This window comes from Natator depressus, chromosome 6, assembly GCF_965152275.1.
Source record: "Natator depressus isolate rNatDep1 chromosome 6, rNatDep2.hap1, whole genome shotgun sequence".
NCBI lineage: Eukaryota > Metazoa > Chordata > Testudines > Cheloniidae > Natator > Natator depressus.
The window spans coordinates 99,311,552-99,329,237 of record NC_134239.1 but is presented as its reverse complement, the minus strand read 5'-3'; the positions used below and the strand labels follow the sequence as shown (position 1 = coordinate 99,329,237).

At 47.2% G+C, this 17,686-nt stretch overlaps 1 protein-coding gene across 2 annotated transcripts in view; it reads left to right on the top strand.

Moving 5' to 3' along the window:
- FOXN3 (forkhead box N3) overlaps window positions 1-17,686 on the top strand; it is a 308,352-nt gene that overhangs the window by 48,193 nt on the left and 242,473 nt on the right. The window contains exon 2 of one of the 2 annotated variants that reach the window (XM_074956097.1): window positions 10,194-10,335. The exons of the other annotated variant lie outside the window; for it this stretch is intronic. The gene's annotated coding sequence lies outside the window, so the exon portion shown is untranslated. The remainder of the gene's footprint in view (window positions 1-10,193; window positions 10,336-17,686) is intronic. 2 annotated transcript variants of the gene reach the window in all.

Sequence of the window (17,686 nt, the reverse complement as noted above, 5' to 3'; positions counted from 1 at the left end):
TGTGATCTGGAAACTTCTGTTAGTTGTCCAAAGAAAGCCTCGTCTACCTCATCCTTCTGGTCTGGTGGTCTATAGCAGACGCCCACCACGACATCACCCTTGTTGCTGTTGCCTCTAAATTTAACCCAAAGACTCTCAACAGGCTTTTCTCCAGTTTCATACTGGAGCTCTGAGCAGTCATGCTGCTCTCTTACATACAGTGCAACACCTTCAGCTTTTCTCTCCCGCCTGTCCTTCCTGAACAGTTTATACCCATCCATGACAGTGCTCCAGTCATGTGAGTTACCCTACCATGTCTGTGTTGTTCCAATCACATCATAGTTCCTTGGCTGTGCCAGGACTTCCAGTTCTTCATGCTTGTTTCCCAGGCTTCTTGTGTTCGTGTACAGGCACCTATGATAACCAGCCGATTGCCCTACTTTCTCAGTTTGAATCAGGAGGCCTCCCCTGTTGCACCCTCCTCCTTGTGTTTCCTCCCAGTATCCCACTTCCCCACTTACCTCTCGGCTTAGGTCACTGTCCCCCGGCGAACCTAGTTTAAAGCCCTTCTCACTTCTAAGGCTTGGTCTACAGTCCAGAGTTAGGTTGAAGTAAGGCAGCTTATTTCGACCTATTTATCTCAGTGTCTACACTACAATGCTGCTTCCACGGAAGTAAGTGGGCCTGCTACACTGACATAATAACTGCACTTCCACCTCCATGTCAATGTAATTAGGGTGACGCAATATCTGTGTAGACACTGCGTTACTTATATCAGCTGTTGGCTGGAGGCCCCCCCTTCAGGCTGACAGCCAGAACCAGAGCTGAAATGTGAAATAATAGCAGCCATGAAACTGACAAGAATGTCAATTTAATTCCTGTTAGGTTCCCTGCTGTGAAATTGAGCCCTGCGCATTGGCTCAGAGCTCCAGCTGTCAGCAATGGGGTTGGGGGGGCCCCCAACTTTGAACCTGGCACCCATCTAACAACGGTGGGGGCCTACTGTGAGTCCCGTGCCTGTAGCTGAGGCTGCCAGCCCCAAAGTCCCACAATGCCCCACTTCAGTCGGTGGAAGCACTCCTGGTGAGGATGCACGCCACCGACAGAAGAAGCAAGTGTGGACATGAACCACTGCTTTAATTACTGTAGTGGCTATATGCTGACTTAAGTGTAGTGTAGTATAGATCAGTGGTTCTCAAAGACGGTCTGCTGCTTGTTCAGGGAAAGCTCCTGGTGGGCCGGACCAGTTTCTTTACCTGCCGCGTCCGCAGGTTCGGCCGATCGCGGCTCCCACTGGCTGCGGTTCGCCGCTCCAGGCCAATGGGGCTGCGAGAAGGGAAGCCAGCATGTCCCTTGGCCCGCGCTGCTTCCCGCAACCCCCATTGGCCTGGAGCGGTGAACCGCAGCCAGTGGGAGCCGTGATCGGCCGAACCTGTGGACGCGGCAGGTAAACAAACTGGTCCGGCCCACCAGGGGCTTTCCCTGAACAAGCAGCGGACCAGCTTTGAGAACCACTGATATAGATAAGCCCTAACTTCTGTAATACATTGTTTAATCCCACTTCCATTGTAAAGTACATTTTATTGTTCTGATATTTTTATTTGTTGTACCACGGTCAGGGAGGTTCCACAATAAAAATAGCTTCCCTAATATCTTCTGTTCTTTTTCTGTTTGGGACACATAGGGTCATACTTTCTCCAAACTGAAGACAATGGCAAAATTGTCATTGACTTCAGTTTGGAGCAGGATCATAAATTTTCCCCTAAGTTGCTATTGGAACTTGAAATTAACATGGTTTTTTTGTCTGCCAGCAATAATGTCAACATGGCATCCCTTTTTAAAAAATCTAGACCTTATATAAATTGTATCCTTTTTAATAACTAGGTGTCTGAATGGTGATTTAAAAAAAAAATCTGTTTGGATCTAGAGTATGAGTTCTAAGGTGGGTAAAGTTTGAGACCTAAATAAGTTGAAATAAGAATAGAATTCTGCAATTGCATTGTTTGCTTAGCTGGCTCCTTTTGTTTTGCTATGATGTGATCCATGCCTGTGGTTTTTTGCTTGATGATTTTGTAAACTTCTTGCATATCAATTGAGGTTTTGGAGATTTAGGGACACATGTCATTTTAGATGTTCATATTTAAACACGGGACTATGATTTTGGAGGGATGAGTGTTTTTAAAATACAATTGTGATTTGTGTGTTGTAAACATGGTTTAAAATGGAGTTAAGATTTGAATCTTAACTCATCTGATCAGAGACAATCTTGACTTTCATGGGCAAGCATGAGAAACATTTTTTTAACCACTACCCCATCCTGTAACATGTCCAGTTTCTGGTTACATGGTCACATTGCTCTCTGTGCACAATGCTGCTACTGAGTTTATGTTAGGGTGGGTTAGTGAGATGATTCTCTGGATTCACATAAAACTTAACTGATGCATGATACATCAGAAATGTCTCCCCATGGCTCTCCTCTGGAGGCCAGTTGCTGGTTCCAGTTGAGCCTGGTGAACAGTTTGCATCAATTTACATTTTCAAGGTTCTTCATAAGAAAAGGTGCTAAACTTTTATTTATTTTTTAAATGGCAACTGAGTTTTTCCTTTATATTTCTTGTTCCCTTGAAATAGGGGGCCCAGGGCCTTGGGTTTTGCTGGGCCCAAAAGTAAGACTTCATCCTACTGTATCTCCCAGTGGCTTTTCTTTCCTCTTTTTCCCCTTAAAAGATGCAGCTGACACCTCTTGGAAAACATATTCTTCATTTTAAAGGGACATTCTTGGGTCTGTTTATCCTCTACCTTTCAGAAGCCTACAAAGAGCAATGTGGGCAGGGAAAAGAAGGGGTCCATATTTGTGGAAGACTGAGTTCTAGCCCCCAACACAATGTTTCTGGAGGTGGAAGAGGGGCATCGTGGTTTGCATGCACTTGAAAGAAATGGTCCATCCATGCCTATAAATATTACGCTCTTCAGGTGAGAAACAAGTGACGTGGACCTCTGCCAGGCATATCATCCAAACAGCAGAAACACCTGCGCAAAAGTGCCCTTTAACATGCAACTGGGGCATTGGGTCAGTACTAACTCCGAGAAAAGAGAGCCATCTACTGAATCACTGGCCTAGAGATATTCTTGCAGTACCAAAGTATTCCAAAAAAAATTCCCCTGACTACTTTACTACCCCAACCCTGCTTAGCTTTTAATATCTGATGGGATCACAGCGCAAGGTGCAATAGCTGCAGGCAAGGTACTGTTATGACAGATATATTACTGTAATAAAATTACAAATTTATTGCAGTCAGGAATCTAAGTATGTGCCCATAACTTTCAGTTCTGCATATTGTCCCAGTTAGCTGGTATATAAACTAAAATGAACTTTAGAATAAATTGATTACACTCCATTTACTATGCTGCTCCTTCCTATAGCTTTCAATCCTGGCTTCCTACGGCATTGTGAATAGTTGATAGGAACTATAGACACAAATGGAGATTTTTGTGTGGCTTTCAACAATATTGTACCTGTCAGCACCAACTCAAAAAGGCGTAATTTGTCATATCCAGAGCCAAATCTTGGGCCCATGTTGGTCCTTTACTGCCTCAAAAATTGATTGTATGCTGGGCCAAGTAATTCTGAAAAAGGGTGTGCCCGATAAAGAGGTGTGGGGAGCAATGGGAACAGGCATTTTCTCCATGAGGTGAAGAGCTGTTTGGGAGGATGGAGGTGCCAGGGTCAAAAGTTCACATATAGATCAAGATGTAAGGATCCAAGGGTGCATGTCTAGAACCTAGGACTGTGGGGGTCCTGGCTCACTGACGTTCCCTGGGCTCCCTCAAACAAGATGGGTGAAGCAGCATCTCACTGGAAAGTCAGTTCCCACAGGAAGTTCTATTGACGCACCTAAGGCCTGCAGCTACCTGACTGGTGCACACCTGGTACTTAAGCTAGGAAGTGAGCTGGGTGGACTGTGTGAGGAACCATGCAGACTTCTTGCTGCTGCTATATTGGACCCTGCTCTTGCCTGCTTCCTGCTGCAATCCTGATCCAGCCCTGTTCTTGATTCCTGCTCTGTTCCTGATCTGCTCCTGCTCTGTTCCTGATCCTTGCCTCTCCCTAGTTGCTGTCCATTCACCTTGCTCCTGACTATTGGCTACCAATCCTGGCTCTGGCTCTGGCATTTGGTATCTGACCCTGGTTCTAATCCTCGGCTTTGATTCCTGGTCTGGACTCTGGCTCAGCCCCAAGGCTTTGGTACTTAGCAGTTGACTCCAGCTCTGACACCTGCCTCTGTTCCCTAATTTGGATGCCGGTTGTGCTCACCAGACCTCAACTCCGACATCCCCGGTTCCTAACACAGTCCTTCTCTCTCCACACATGATGTGTCCCCTGAGGTTAACACTTCACTAGGCCTTTAGTAATCTCATCACAGCAGCCACAGGGGAGAGAAATTCTTTGGCCTGACAAGGTCCCTTCTTCCCTCCTGGCTGATAGAGCTTTAAGAAATGCCTTTGAGGTCCACCCAACCTCCGTCTATCAGAAGAATTCCACTAGGCTGACGTTGTTCCCCTAACATCATCCCCCAAAACTCAGGTGGGATGGAGTCATGGTCTCTGCTCATGGTCAGGGGAGTAGCTGAATGGCTATGAGGTGTAGGTGTGTGTGGAACCTTGCTGGGCTGTGCAGTTCCATCCAGTTCTGGATTTCAGAGACTAGAGGCTGGGAGCAATGGCTCCATCCTTTCAATCACCTAGGCCCAGATTCTCAGAGGTATTTAGGTTCCTAGTTTCCATTGATTTCAGTGGAAGTTAGGAGCCATCTTTGAGGATCTGGGCCCTAGTACCCATACAGGTTCTAGGAGGGGTCTGTGCTCTCCACTGCAGATCTGGCCAGTGCAGGATATAAGGGGGGGTTGGGGGAGAGATTGTTCTGCTTCTTAACCCCAACTGCACCCACACAGGAGATCAACCACAGGTGAAGAACACGGAGCACACCATCATCGCTCCGAGAGCCAGAACCACACTGGAGAGGACCCTGAAGGATGCCATCTGCTGCCAATATGTGGAAAACCTGAAACGGAAGCTGGACCAGGGCAAGGTCTTTGAGGTGACGTGCAAGTAGAACACCAGCAACCACTTCCTCCCTGGGGGCAGCTTCACCTAATTTGCCGACTGGAGGTTCATCCACTGGGCCCAGCTCAACTGAATCCCTCTGAACAGAGCCGTCCGCCACCAGAATCAGGACAAGCAATGCAGGAAGTGCAGCTATGCCAACGAGACACTACCCCATGTCTTGTGTAGCTGCAAGCCCCATTCCAGAGCTTGGCAGCTGCGACAGAATGCCATCCAAGATTGCCTGGTCAGAGCCATCCCGCCACCTGTGGAGAAGGTTGCCGTGAACTCTGCCATCCCTGGAACAGACAGCCAACTGCGACCAGAGATTGTCGTCACCAGTGAGGACCGAAAGAAGATCATCATGGTGGACGTCACAGTGCCCTTCGAGAACAGGACCCCAGCTTTCCATGATGCCCGATCTCGAAAGCTGGAGAAATATGCCCTTCTGGCTGACACCCTGAGAGCTAGGGGCTACGAGGTTCAAACTCACATGCTGATCGTCGGAGCCCTGGGTGCATGGGACCCCAGTAACGAGCAAGTGCTGAGAGAATGTGGAGTCGGTCAATGCTATGCTCGGCTGATGAGGCAATTCATGGGGTCGGACACCATCAGGTGGTCAAAGGACATCTACATAGAACACATCGGCATATCAGGAGGGATGAGCGTGAGTGCCGATGACAAGCACAGTCGGGAAAGTAACTCAAATACTTTGCTAATGGACTGTTTTTTCTCTAAATGGAAACCTGTCCGAAATTCTCAATTACTGAGGGACATTGATATATTTTGCTTTCTGCCACCAACTCTCTGTATAACTTTTTTCATGAGTAATGTACCCGAATGCATGGATGCTAAATATCTAAACTGTATTCTTAAATTCATTCACCTACGTTTGGGTTATTGCTGATTATGCACTATATGTATCTTACTACTTTAAAAACAAACTTTGTATTTGTGAATAATCTAAGCACTATACCCAGATGTACAAACACTCTTTTCTCAACCTATGTATTATATAATTTTAACATTAGAGAGACAGCGTGGGTGAAGTAATAACTTTTATTGGACCTACTTCTGGTGATGAGAGAGACAAGCCTTCGAGTTTACACAGCCTCTTCTTCAGATCTAGGAAAAGTACTAAGAGTGTCACACTAAATACATGGTGGAACAGATTGTTTAGGATAAGTATTTAACACACATTTCAAGGGACCATTCAAGTAGAAGTGGCATAGGTGCTGACTCCGTAGGTGCTCCGGGACTGAAGCACCCATGGGGAAAACTTAGCGGGTATGTCACACCCACCAGCAGCCAAGCTCCCCCCTCCTCGCCTCCTTCTCCCTGCCCCCAGCACACTGCGTCCCTGCTCCTCCCACTCCCTCCCAGCGCTTCCTGCCCCCCGCTGCCTAACATCTGTTTGGCGGCACTTAGGACTTTCCGGGAGGGAGGGGGAGGAGCGGGGACACGGCGCACTCAGGGGAGGAGGCGGAGAAGAGGCGGGGCAGGGGTGGGGACTTGGGGGAAGGGGGTGGAATGGGGGCGGGAAGGGGTGAGAACTTTGGGGAAGGGGTGGAATGGGGGCAGGGTGAGGGCAGTGCAGGGGCTGGTAGAGGCGGGGCAGAGGCGGGGGTGTGGGGGGATCGAGTACCCACCGGGAGGGTCTATTAACGCCCCTCCCATCATAAGGAAGAAAGGAAGGGGGGAAGCAGCTGGGAGTGGGAATTGCTAGTGCACTATAGATTAAATTCATAATGTTGATAGACACTAAAAATCATGGACTGACCACAGACACTGGATTACAACAATCTATAACCCACTAACAACACCGCAGCTGCTTTCTCCCCACCCCATTCCTTTCCTCCCTGTGACTGGAGGGTGTTAATAGGCCACTTCTACTTGAATGGTCCCTTGAAATACGTGTTAACTACTTATGCTAAATCATCTGTTCCATCTTGTATTTAGCTGTCACACTTTGAGTAAATTTCCCAGACCTAGAATCATAGCATCATAGAAGATTAGGGTTGGAAGAGACCTCAGAAAGTCATCCAGTCCAACCCCCTGCTCAAAGCAGACCAACCCCAACTAAATCATCCCAGCCAAGGCTTTGTCAAGCTGGGCCTTAAAAACCTCTCAGGATGGAGATTTCACCACCTCCCTGGGTAACCCATTCCAGTGCTTCACCACTCTCCTAGTGAAATAATTTTTCCTAATATCCAACCTAGACCTCCCCCACTGCAACTTGAGACCATTGCTCCTTGTTCTGTCATCTACCACCACTGAGAAAAGCCTAGTTCCATCCTCTTTGGAACCCCCCTTCAGGTATTTGAAGGCTGCTATCAAATCCCTCCTCACTCTTCTCTTCTGCAGACTAAATAATCCCAGTTCCCTCAGCCTCTCCTCATAAATTATGTGCTCCAGCCCCCTATTCATTTTTGTTGCCCTCCGCTGGACTCTCTCCAATTTGTCCACATCTTTCTGTAGTGGAGGGCCCAAAACAGGACACAATACTCCACATGTGGCCTCACCAGTGCCGAATAGAGGGGAGTAATCACTTCCCTCCATCTGCTGGCAATGCTCCTACTAATGCAGTCCAATATGTCGTTAGCCTTCTTGACAACAAGGGCACACTGTACACTCATTGCCAGCTTCTCGTCCACTGTAATCCCTAGGTCCTTTTCTGCAGAACTGCTGCTTAGCCAGTCGGTTGCAGCCTGTAGCAGTGCACGGGATTCTTCCATCCTAAGTGCAGGACTCTGCACTTGTCCATGTTGAACCTCATCAGATTTCTTTTTGCCCAGTCCTCTAATTTCTCTGGACCCTATCCCTACCCTCCTGCGTATTTGCCTCTCCCCCCAGCTTAGTGTCATCCGTGAACTTGCTGAGAGTGCAAGCCATACCATATCCAGATCATTAATGAAGACGTTGAACAAAACCGGCCGCAGAACCCGCTGCCAACTAGACACCAAGCCATTGATCACTACCTGTTGGGCCCGACGATCTAGCCAGCTTTCTATCCACCTTGTAGTCCATTCATCCAATCCATTCTTCTTTAACTTGCTGGCAAGAATACGGTTGGAGACTGTATCAAAAGCTTTGCTAAAGTCAAGGTATATCACGTCCCCTGCTTTCCCCATATCCACAGAGCCAGTTATCTCATCATAGAAGGCAATCAGGTTGGTCAGGCATGACTTGCCCTTGGATTCCAAAAGCTTGTCTCTCACCAACAGAATCTGGTCCAATAAAAGATATTACCTCACCCACCTTGTCTCTCTAATATCCTGTGACTGACCTGGCTACAATTACACTGCATACAACAATGGATGGAATATGCCTTTTTATTTTGCATTTTTGGAACTGTAATTGTTCACAATGGGTCTCTTTCACATTCTGAAAATCGTGTCGCAATTTCAACTTGAATTGCTTTCACGGAGGCTTCTGTTTAGATGATGAGTGCACCTGCTCTGGAGTCCCAGTGGCAATTGGGCTGTAACTGTTACGATCTTTTAAATACACTTAGGGTACCTGGAGCAATAAGAATTGATGATGGCACAATCTGGCATCACAGTGCCAGTTTTGTATTGTCTCAAAGCTGAGTTTTTTGGTTTTAATTACATTGTTTTGCTATTCATGAAGATTATGAATATTTGAATACATTGTAGAATTTGGACATATTTAATTAAATAAGGAACTTTGGTCATCTTGCGATTCTTAAGGTCCAACTCCTGTACTCCTTTTTCAGTTTTCACTATGTCAAACTACTGTTGAATTCAATGGGAGTCTTGCCAGAACCATGACTGGAGAATTTGGCTCTGCCTAAATAAAGGAGAAGATCATTTGAGCAGTGCTATTCATTTGTACACCAGCTCAGTCTCCTATTAAAAAGATATTAAATAAAAAGATTTTTTTTTAAATCTCTCCCAACCTGTCCTTGACCTAAGCAAATTTTTTTATCCAGGAGTTGGCCCACCAAATTAAAGGAGTTTCCTCTGGCTCATATGTTATCTGGAGCTTCTTACTGTCGATGTAATGAATAGATCAATTTAAACTTAAAAAAAAAGATTTCTTTCCTGCCTTAATTTTCTGCTGTAAGAAAAATAAATAAATAAAAAACTCCCAGGCATATCCCTCAGTTCATTTTACTTACCAGACTTGTACTGGTACCGGGTGGGTAACCTACAGATGGAGCTCAGACTAAAAATTCTTGGAAAGTGTGAGTCGAATATGTGATAATGAACCAAAATTAACCACAGTTCAATTTACTATGAATCATCCTTTGGAGGTTTAATTGGACTCAAATGATTTGGCATTGTTGTTGTATCAGAGCTAGAATTGCTGGGAAATTAGAAACAAGTTGTTGCTGTCTAGGCAGGCAATGCAGCACCAGATAGAGAGCAGGAAAAGCTTGTGGTAGAAGAGGAGGCATGAGGACAAGCCTGACAGCACTTCCTGAAAGCTGCTTGAGATCTGAGTATCAGAGGGGTAGCCGTGTTCGTCTGGAGCTGTAAAAGAGGCAAAGAGTCCTGTGGCACCTTATAGACTAACAGATGTATTGGAGCATAAGCTTTCGTGGGTGAATACCCACTTCGTCGGATGCTTGAGATCTGAGGGCACTCAGCATCTCCACTGGGGTGTTCAGCACCCTGTAGGCCCTGCCCCTGGGTTTCAGGAATGCCATTGATGGATGCTGAGTTCATTAGTGCTGGGCTTCATTCCATTTCTATGGCTTGTGCCAGTATCAAAAGATCCATAGGTGGTTAAAATGACCACAAAGAGGTGGAAGGCCTGGATTCTCATTTACTCTCCTCTAAGGTCCTTTCATGTGGTTCTGCCAGTGTAAAGAGGCCTGAAAGTGGGAGTACTGGGAACAGGTTTAAAGGAACATAAAGGTAAATGAGAATCAGCATCAGAATCTCTCCTTTCTGACAGGAATCGGTCAGCCCCAATGGGAACCATCAACATTTAGAACATACTTCAGAAGCCCCTTACAGGCTTTCCTCACAAGAATAGTCTCATAGTCTTCAATCAGTGGGAATACTTGCCTGAGCGAGGCAAGAGGGATGTGGCCCTATGTGAGAGGGAGAATTAAAATTATTTATTTGATTTGATTTTTTTAGACTGGTGCACTGAGAGCCCTAAACACTGTACTGCACTATAGCCGAAAGAGATGGAAAATGGACACTGCCTTTTCTAGAGCCAGAATCATCATTATACAATGAGATTCTTTGGATTATGTTATCTTGATGCAAGGAGCTTTACGTAAGTGACTCTTATTAATGCCAATGGGAATTACTCAGAGAGATACAAATGCATCACAATAAGAATATGAGTCTTGGCATTTCACTATTAATATTTTAAGAACTGGCAAACAGATTCTCTCCTTCTTTAAGTCATGGAATCATAATCTAGGAATATTTTGAAAGAAAATCTGTGTTATTTTAGTTTGCTAAGAGGTTATGGGAAGGTGAACTTTTCATATTCATAGGTTCAAAAATAAATGAGTTTTCATATTTATATGGTACATTAACATCTATTTATCAGATCACAACGACAAAGACTTAACTGTCTGCTGACTATTAATAGATGCTGGGCCACATTCTGCCTTTGGGTGCACCTGTGTATCCCTGTTGCTCTGTGCAACACCAATGCTTCATTCGTATTTGGCAGCTACCAGATGACAGCAGATTTTGGATTATATTCAGCTCTGTTACATCCATTAATAATAGGCAGGAAGAGGCAGAACTGAGATCAGAATTTGGCCAGTTGAGTTTTTAGACTAGAGCAAATAACTCAAATAGTTTTTTACTCTTGTAATGGCCACTGAAGTGGATAAAAAGGACCATATATTTTTGTGAGTTATGATGGGAGGCAAACATTGCCCTTTTCTTGTTTCTGGGTCAACCTCCTTTCCTGTATTCAATTTGGATTTGGAAGATTTGGAGCTGGTCTCTGCAAATTTTTGTTTTTGCCTAAAAACTTTTTGACAGATTGCTAAAGTTTTTGCAAAATTTGAACATTAAAGTCCATGTTTCAGCAGCATGTATATTTTAGCTTCATATTTTGCTTTTAGTCTCATGTGCACAGGAGGGTGTTAGTGGTTGGTGGCTATTAATTCACACTTTAGATTTTGCATTCCCCTGAATGTTATTGCTTATGCTCTGAAAACAGTAGCAGCACTGTTTATCTGGTTATTGTAATTAGTTATTATTCATACATTACTGTAATGTCTAGGCTAATCATAATTATTTCTGATGGGAAGATTCTGTATCACATTTCCTTAATCCATTAGGCTTGTCCTGTCTTGCACCAAATATTGCTACCCAAGCTTGCATTCCATTTCTGCCTCCCTATATTGGGTTCAGGTGGCTAGGCTGTTAAATTATCTGCCCTACACCATGTGACTGCTGCTCTGCCACCCTGACAGATTCTATTTTATCATCATCACAACTGATTTCATTTTTAAAGAGAGCCCATCCCTGTGATGTATCTGACTGTCATTTAGTTAGGATTAGAAAAGATTTAAATCCCTTAAAAGAGAGGAACAAAACTCTTTACCCCTCTGTCTCACAAATCTGAACTGCTTGCTTTGGAAGAACCAGAGCGTGATGACACAATTCCTAGGTCATGCAGCCCAGCAATCCCGCTCGCCCAGAAGAAGGCTTGCTGGAAAAGGTAACTCTTGCTTCTAGCCCCCAAGGTGGTAATTATTGTGTTTAACTTGATCTCTGGTGACAGAGAATTCCAGAGCTATCGGTGCCCTGCTGAGAAGTCCCTGGCCTCAGATCAGTGAGAATAGATCTAAGATCTGTCAGTCTTAGTACCCCCATTAAATGCCTTTGCCAATCCTTCAGATATGTTGGCTCAAGCCCAATTAGGGATTTGAAGAACAAGGCCAGATCCTTGAAGTTTATCACTTACTAGATGGGTAGTCAGTGCAGAGAACTGGTATGATGTAGTCCCCAAAATGTGTTCCCTTTAACACACAGGCTATAGCATATTATACCAGCTGTAATTTCTAGATCGCCTTCAGGGGCAGCCTCGGGTAAAATGGTATTGCAGTAATCCATTCTAGAGGTGACCCAAGTGTTCAGTGGAGTGGCCATGGTTGTACACTTCTTCCCATCTGTGTTCAGTGGAGGCACCGTGTTACATTAGCTCTCTAACTTTACCAGAGGATATGTTAGTACAGTATCCCATCAGAGATAAAAGAACCACTGAATAAGTATCCTCTCTGATGATTTGTATGTTGAGCAGATAAGGATTTCACTCTGAGACTCCTGTCTGTAGCTACCAAAGAGAGTTGATAATTTACGGTCCAAGCATGTGATTTTTGTTTACGCATTACAGCATTCCAACTTTCTGCTGTATTTTACCTGCTGCATGGGAAATTACACTAGAAATAAAGTACATAGTGTGATAAGGTCGGGCCAGATGGCTACAGGAGAGTATTAGAAGGCAGATATATTAGCCCCAGGTTAAGTAGGTCCCTTTTCCCTGGGTAAGGTAACAGGGAAGGTTCCAGAACAATCAGGAACCTTCTGGAGACAATTAAGATGACAGGCTGATTAGAACACCTGCAGCCAATCAAGAAGCTGCTAGAATCAATTAAGGCAGGTTAATCGGGGCACCTGGGTTTAAAAAGGAGCTCACTTCAGTTTGTGGTGCACATGTAAGGAGCTGGGGGCAAGAGGTGCTAGGAGCTGAGACCGAGAACGCATACTGCTGGAGAACTGAGGAGTACAAGCATTATCAGACACCAGGAGGAAGGTCCTATGGTGAGGATAAAGAAGGTGTTGGGAGGGGGCCATGGGGAAGTAGCCCAGGGAGTTGTAGCTGTCGCACAGCTGTTCCAGGAGGCACTCTAAACAGCTGCATTCCACAGGGCCCTGGGCTGGAACCCAGAGTAGAGGGCGGGCCCGGGTTCCCCCCAAACCTCCCAACTCCTGGTCAGACACAGGAGGAGTTGACCTGGACTGTGGGTTCATGAAAATGGCCAAACTGAGGGCTGCTGTGAAGCTCCAAGGTGAGCAAATCCGCCAATAAGCACAAGACCCACCAAGGTAGAGGAGGAACTTTGTCACAACTGGTGTTAGCAGTGGGATCTGGTGTGCACAGCACGGCGGAAGAAGGAGGGTGTTTGGGAAAAAAAAGGGAGGGGGAGAGGGATTTTTTTTTCTCACCACAATGGAGGAGGTAGTGTGGGCACTGATACAAGCCACAGCTGCCCAGCAGGAGGCTACCCGTGTCCAGGCAGCCGCCCAGCAGGAGGCAGTGCAGCTGAAGCAAGAGACTAATCACCTGCTGATGGACCAGGCTGCTCAAGACCGGGCTCTGTTGCGGGAACTGGTAAACCAGGTAAAGGCCCTTACAGAGCTGAACCGCGGCCATGATGGCATGCAGATCATGCGGGCCAGCAATTGGCTGCAGAAAATGATGCGGAGGATGATGTAGAGGCATACCTCCTGACCTTTGAGAGGACAGCCCTGCGGGAGGCTTGGCCCCAAGAACAGTGGTCTGGCATCCTCCCTCCATTCCTGTGTGGGGAGGCCCAGAAGGCCTACTATGATTTGCCTGAAGAGGCTGCGGCAGACTACCCCCAGCTGAAAGCAGAGATCCTGGCCAGATCTGGGGTAATGACCGCAGTGAGGGCCCAGCGATATCATGAGTGGAGGTACCAGGAAAACAAAACCCCGCGGTCCCAATTATATGACCTCATCCGTCTCGCACGAAAGTGGTTACGAACTGAGTCCCGGAGTCCGGAGGAGATACTAGAGGTTCTTGTCATCGACCGGTACATGAGAGGACTACCGCCAGACCTTCGCGCCTGGGTAAGCCAGAACGACCCTCCACCTACGACGAGGTTGTCACGCTGGTAGAAAGGCGAAGGACGGCGAGGGAGCTGACCCGACCAGTTAAGGAAGAAGCACCCCAGGTTAAACTAGCAGCACCAAGCCCTAGAGCTCGGGTGACTGGGCCACCAGGAGAGCCCAGGTGGAAAAAGAGAGGGGCTGAAGGCCCACCAGAAGCCACAAAGAGTTGGAGCACTGAGGGGAAAGAGGATCGTGATGTCAGACTGCCCAAATCAAGAGACCGGGGAATGCGTAGGGCTCCATACAGATGTTACGCCTGCGGGAAGTGGGGACACATAGCTGCAGTGTCCCAATGCCGAGGAGCCTATGCAGTGTAACCTGGGGAACTGGGCAGACCCATGCTCCCTAATCCACCTTGTGGGGATCTCACTAACCCCACATATGTACACTAGACCAGTGAAGCTAAATGGGGTAGAGACCACAGCACTGGTTGATTCGGGAAGTGCTATCTCGCTTGTCTCGGGGAAGCTCGTGAAGCGTAGTCAGCTGCTGTGGGCTAAGCGTACAGGGATAACATGTGTCCATGGGACAGTTGGTTATTACCCCACCATCCCAGTAAAAATCAAGATTCAGGGGAACACTACTGAGGTAGCTGCAGGTGTAGTCCCTAAACTCCAATACCCGGTGCTCATAGGGAGGGACTTCCCAGGGTCTGGAGACTTACTCCCAGTAGGGGAATTGGAGAAAGGGGGAAGCCCTGAAAGTAGTGAGGCATCCACAGTACACTGTCAACCCCCAACCTTCTCTGAAATATCCCCAGATTTGTTCTTCACTCCCAGACAGCATAGAAAGATGAAAAGGGAAAGAAGGGCAGCTAAGGCCTTGGGAACCCGAATACTTGCCCAAAGCCAGAGGGTCGCTCTCATAGGTAGGCGGACCCAAGCAGCTGAAAAGGAGGCCACCCAGGAGGGAGAAGCACCCGAGTCTGACCCATACTCTAACGCTTCTGAACCAGTAGAGGCAACAGAGACTGGCCCCCTAGATCTCGGGCAGATTAGCCCCGGGAGAGGAAATTTTGGACAGGACCAGGCTGAAGACCCAAGGTACGACAACATTAGGAAGGAGGTGACCGAAATAGATGGGGTCCCCGTGGAAGGGAAAACCCAGGGACCAGGACCCTACTTCATAATGAAGAAGAATCTCTTATACCGAGTTGCACCAGTACAGGAGCAGAAGGTACAGCAGATCCTAGTACCTCAAAAACACCAGAATGCTGTATTAAGTCTGGCCCATAGTCATCTTTTTGGGGGCATTTGGGGGTAGAGAAGACCCTGGAACGGGTCCTGCAACGATTCTTCTGGCCTGGAGTACATGAAGAAGTGCGGAGGTACTGTGCGTCCTGCCCAGAGTGTCAGCTGCACAGTCCCCATCCCCACTTGAGGGCACCTTTAGTACCCCTTCCCATCATAGAGGTCCCCTTCGAGCGAATAGCCATGGACCTAGTGGGACCCCTGGAGAAGACAGCCCGTGGCCACCAATATATACTTGTCGTTCTGGATTATGCTACTCGCAACCCAGAAGCCGTCTCCCTGCGGAACACGGCCTCTAAAACGATAGCTAAAGAGTTGGTGGGGATCTTTGCCTGAGTGGGGCTACCAAAGGAGATATTAACAGACCAAGGTACCCCATTTATGTCAAAGCTAATGAAGGACATCTGTACGCTGCTCCATATACATACCCTGAGAATTTCAGTCTATCACCCGCAGACCGATGGGCTGGTAGAAAGGTTTAACCGAACCCTCAAGGCAATGATAAGGAAAGTGGTAAGTCGGGACGGGAAGGATTGGGACACTCTACTACCCTACCTTATGTTTGCAATCCGGGAGGTACCTCAGGCCTCAACTGGGTTTTCCCCCTTTTGAATTATTATACGGACGCCACCCCCATGGCATACTAGATAGCGCAAAAGAAATCTGGGAAGAGGAACCCAGTGAAGGGAGAAATATAATTGACCATGTGTTGCAGATGCGTGAATGGATAGCCCGGGTCATCCCTATTGTACGAGAACATTTGGAAAAGGCGCAGGAGACCCAGCGAACCCATTACAATCGCCAGGCAAAAGTCCGACAGTTCCAACCAGGGGATCGGGTGATGGTGTTGGTACCCACGGCAGAAAGCAAGCTTTTGGCCCAATGGCAGGGGCCCTATGAGGTGGTTGAACCCGTGGGGGAAGTAACCTACAAGGTGTGGCAGCCAGGACACCGGAAACAAGAACAAATTTATCAAATTAACCTCTTAAAGCCTTGGCACCAACGAGAGGCGTGTGTAGTGGCCCAAGAGACCCCAATCCAGGGAAATAACATGCAGGAGCAGATCAGGATATCCACTGATCTGACACCAAATCAGAAGGAGGTAACTGAGATGATCAACCGATACCAGGACGTGTTTTCAACCAAACCAGGCCGGACCAACAAAGCATATCACCACATTATCACAGACCCTGGGGCAAAGGTAACTTTAAGGCCCTATCGGGCCCCAGCAGCAAAAAGGGAGGAGATCAAGGCAGAGGTAAAAAGGATGTTGGAGCTGGGAGTCATCGAAGAGTCCCACAGTCAGTGGTCAAACCCGATTGTGTTGGTGCCCAAACCCAATGGCACCACTAGGTTTTGTAATGACTTTCGCTGGCTGAATGAGATATCCAAATTCGATGCATACCCCGTATCGATGAGTTAGTTGACTGCCTGGGCAATGCCCAATTTTTGATCACCCTTGATTTAACAAAGGGATACTGGCAGATTCCCCTTGCCAAAGATGCAAAAGAAAAGACGGCATTCTCTACACCAGAGGGTCTGTTTCAATATACTGTTCTTCCTTTTGGACTGCATGGGGCACCTGCCACCTTCCAGCATCTTATGAACAAGCTCCTACGGCCCCATACCAGTTATGCAGCGGCAAACCTGGATGATGTGATTATTCACTCTCCCGACTGGGAAACCCACTTCGGAGAGGTGGAAGCTGTTCTGGACATGTTAAGACAGGCTGGCCTCACAGCCAACCCAGCCAAGTGTGCTATAGGGCTAGCCAAGGCTAAATACCTTGGCTACATTGTAGGAAGGGGCATGGTCAAGCCCCAACTAAACAAACTAGAGGCTATCCAAAACTGGCCCTGGCCGAATCGGAAAAAGCAAGTCCGGGCATTCCTGGATGTGGTGGGGTACTACCGACGATTTATTCCCCATTTTGCTACCAGAGCGAGTCCCCTGATGGACCTGATAAAAGTCCAGAGTCCAGACATGGTGAAGTGGACAGATGCCGCAGAGAAAGCATTCATGGATCTATGGACAGCCCTCTGCAGTAACCCCGTGCTTATAGCCCCAGACTTCAACAAAGAATTCATTTTACAAACAGATGCATCTGAAGTAGGATTGGGAGCTGTCCTATCGCAGATGGTCGGAGATGAAGAACACCCAATCTTCTACCTCAGCAGGAAACTCCTCCCGAGAGAGTAGAAGTATGCTGTGGTTGAAAGAGAGTGCCTAGCTGTAAAATGGGCCATGGAAACACTACGTTATTACCTTCTGGGATGACGGTTTACCCTTGTGACCGACCACACACCCCTCCAGTGGATGCAGCGGAATAAAGAGAAGAACGCAAGGGTGACCAAATGGTTCCTGTCCCTACAACCTTTCCAATTCACCATACAATACCGGGCTGGAAGCCACCATGGCAATGCAGATGGTTTGTCACGAGTACACTGCCTGACGTCCCAAGTTGCCCAACCTCGTAGTGTTGAGCAGAGG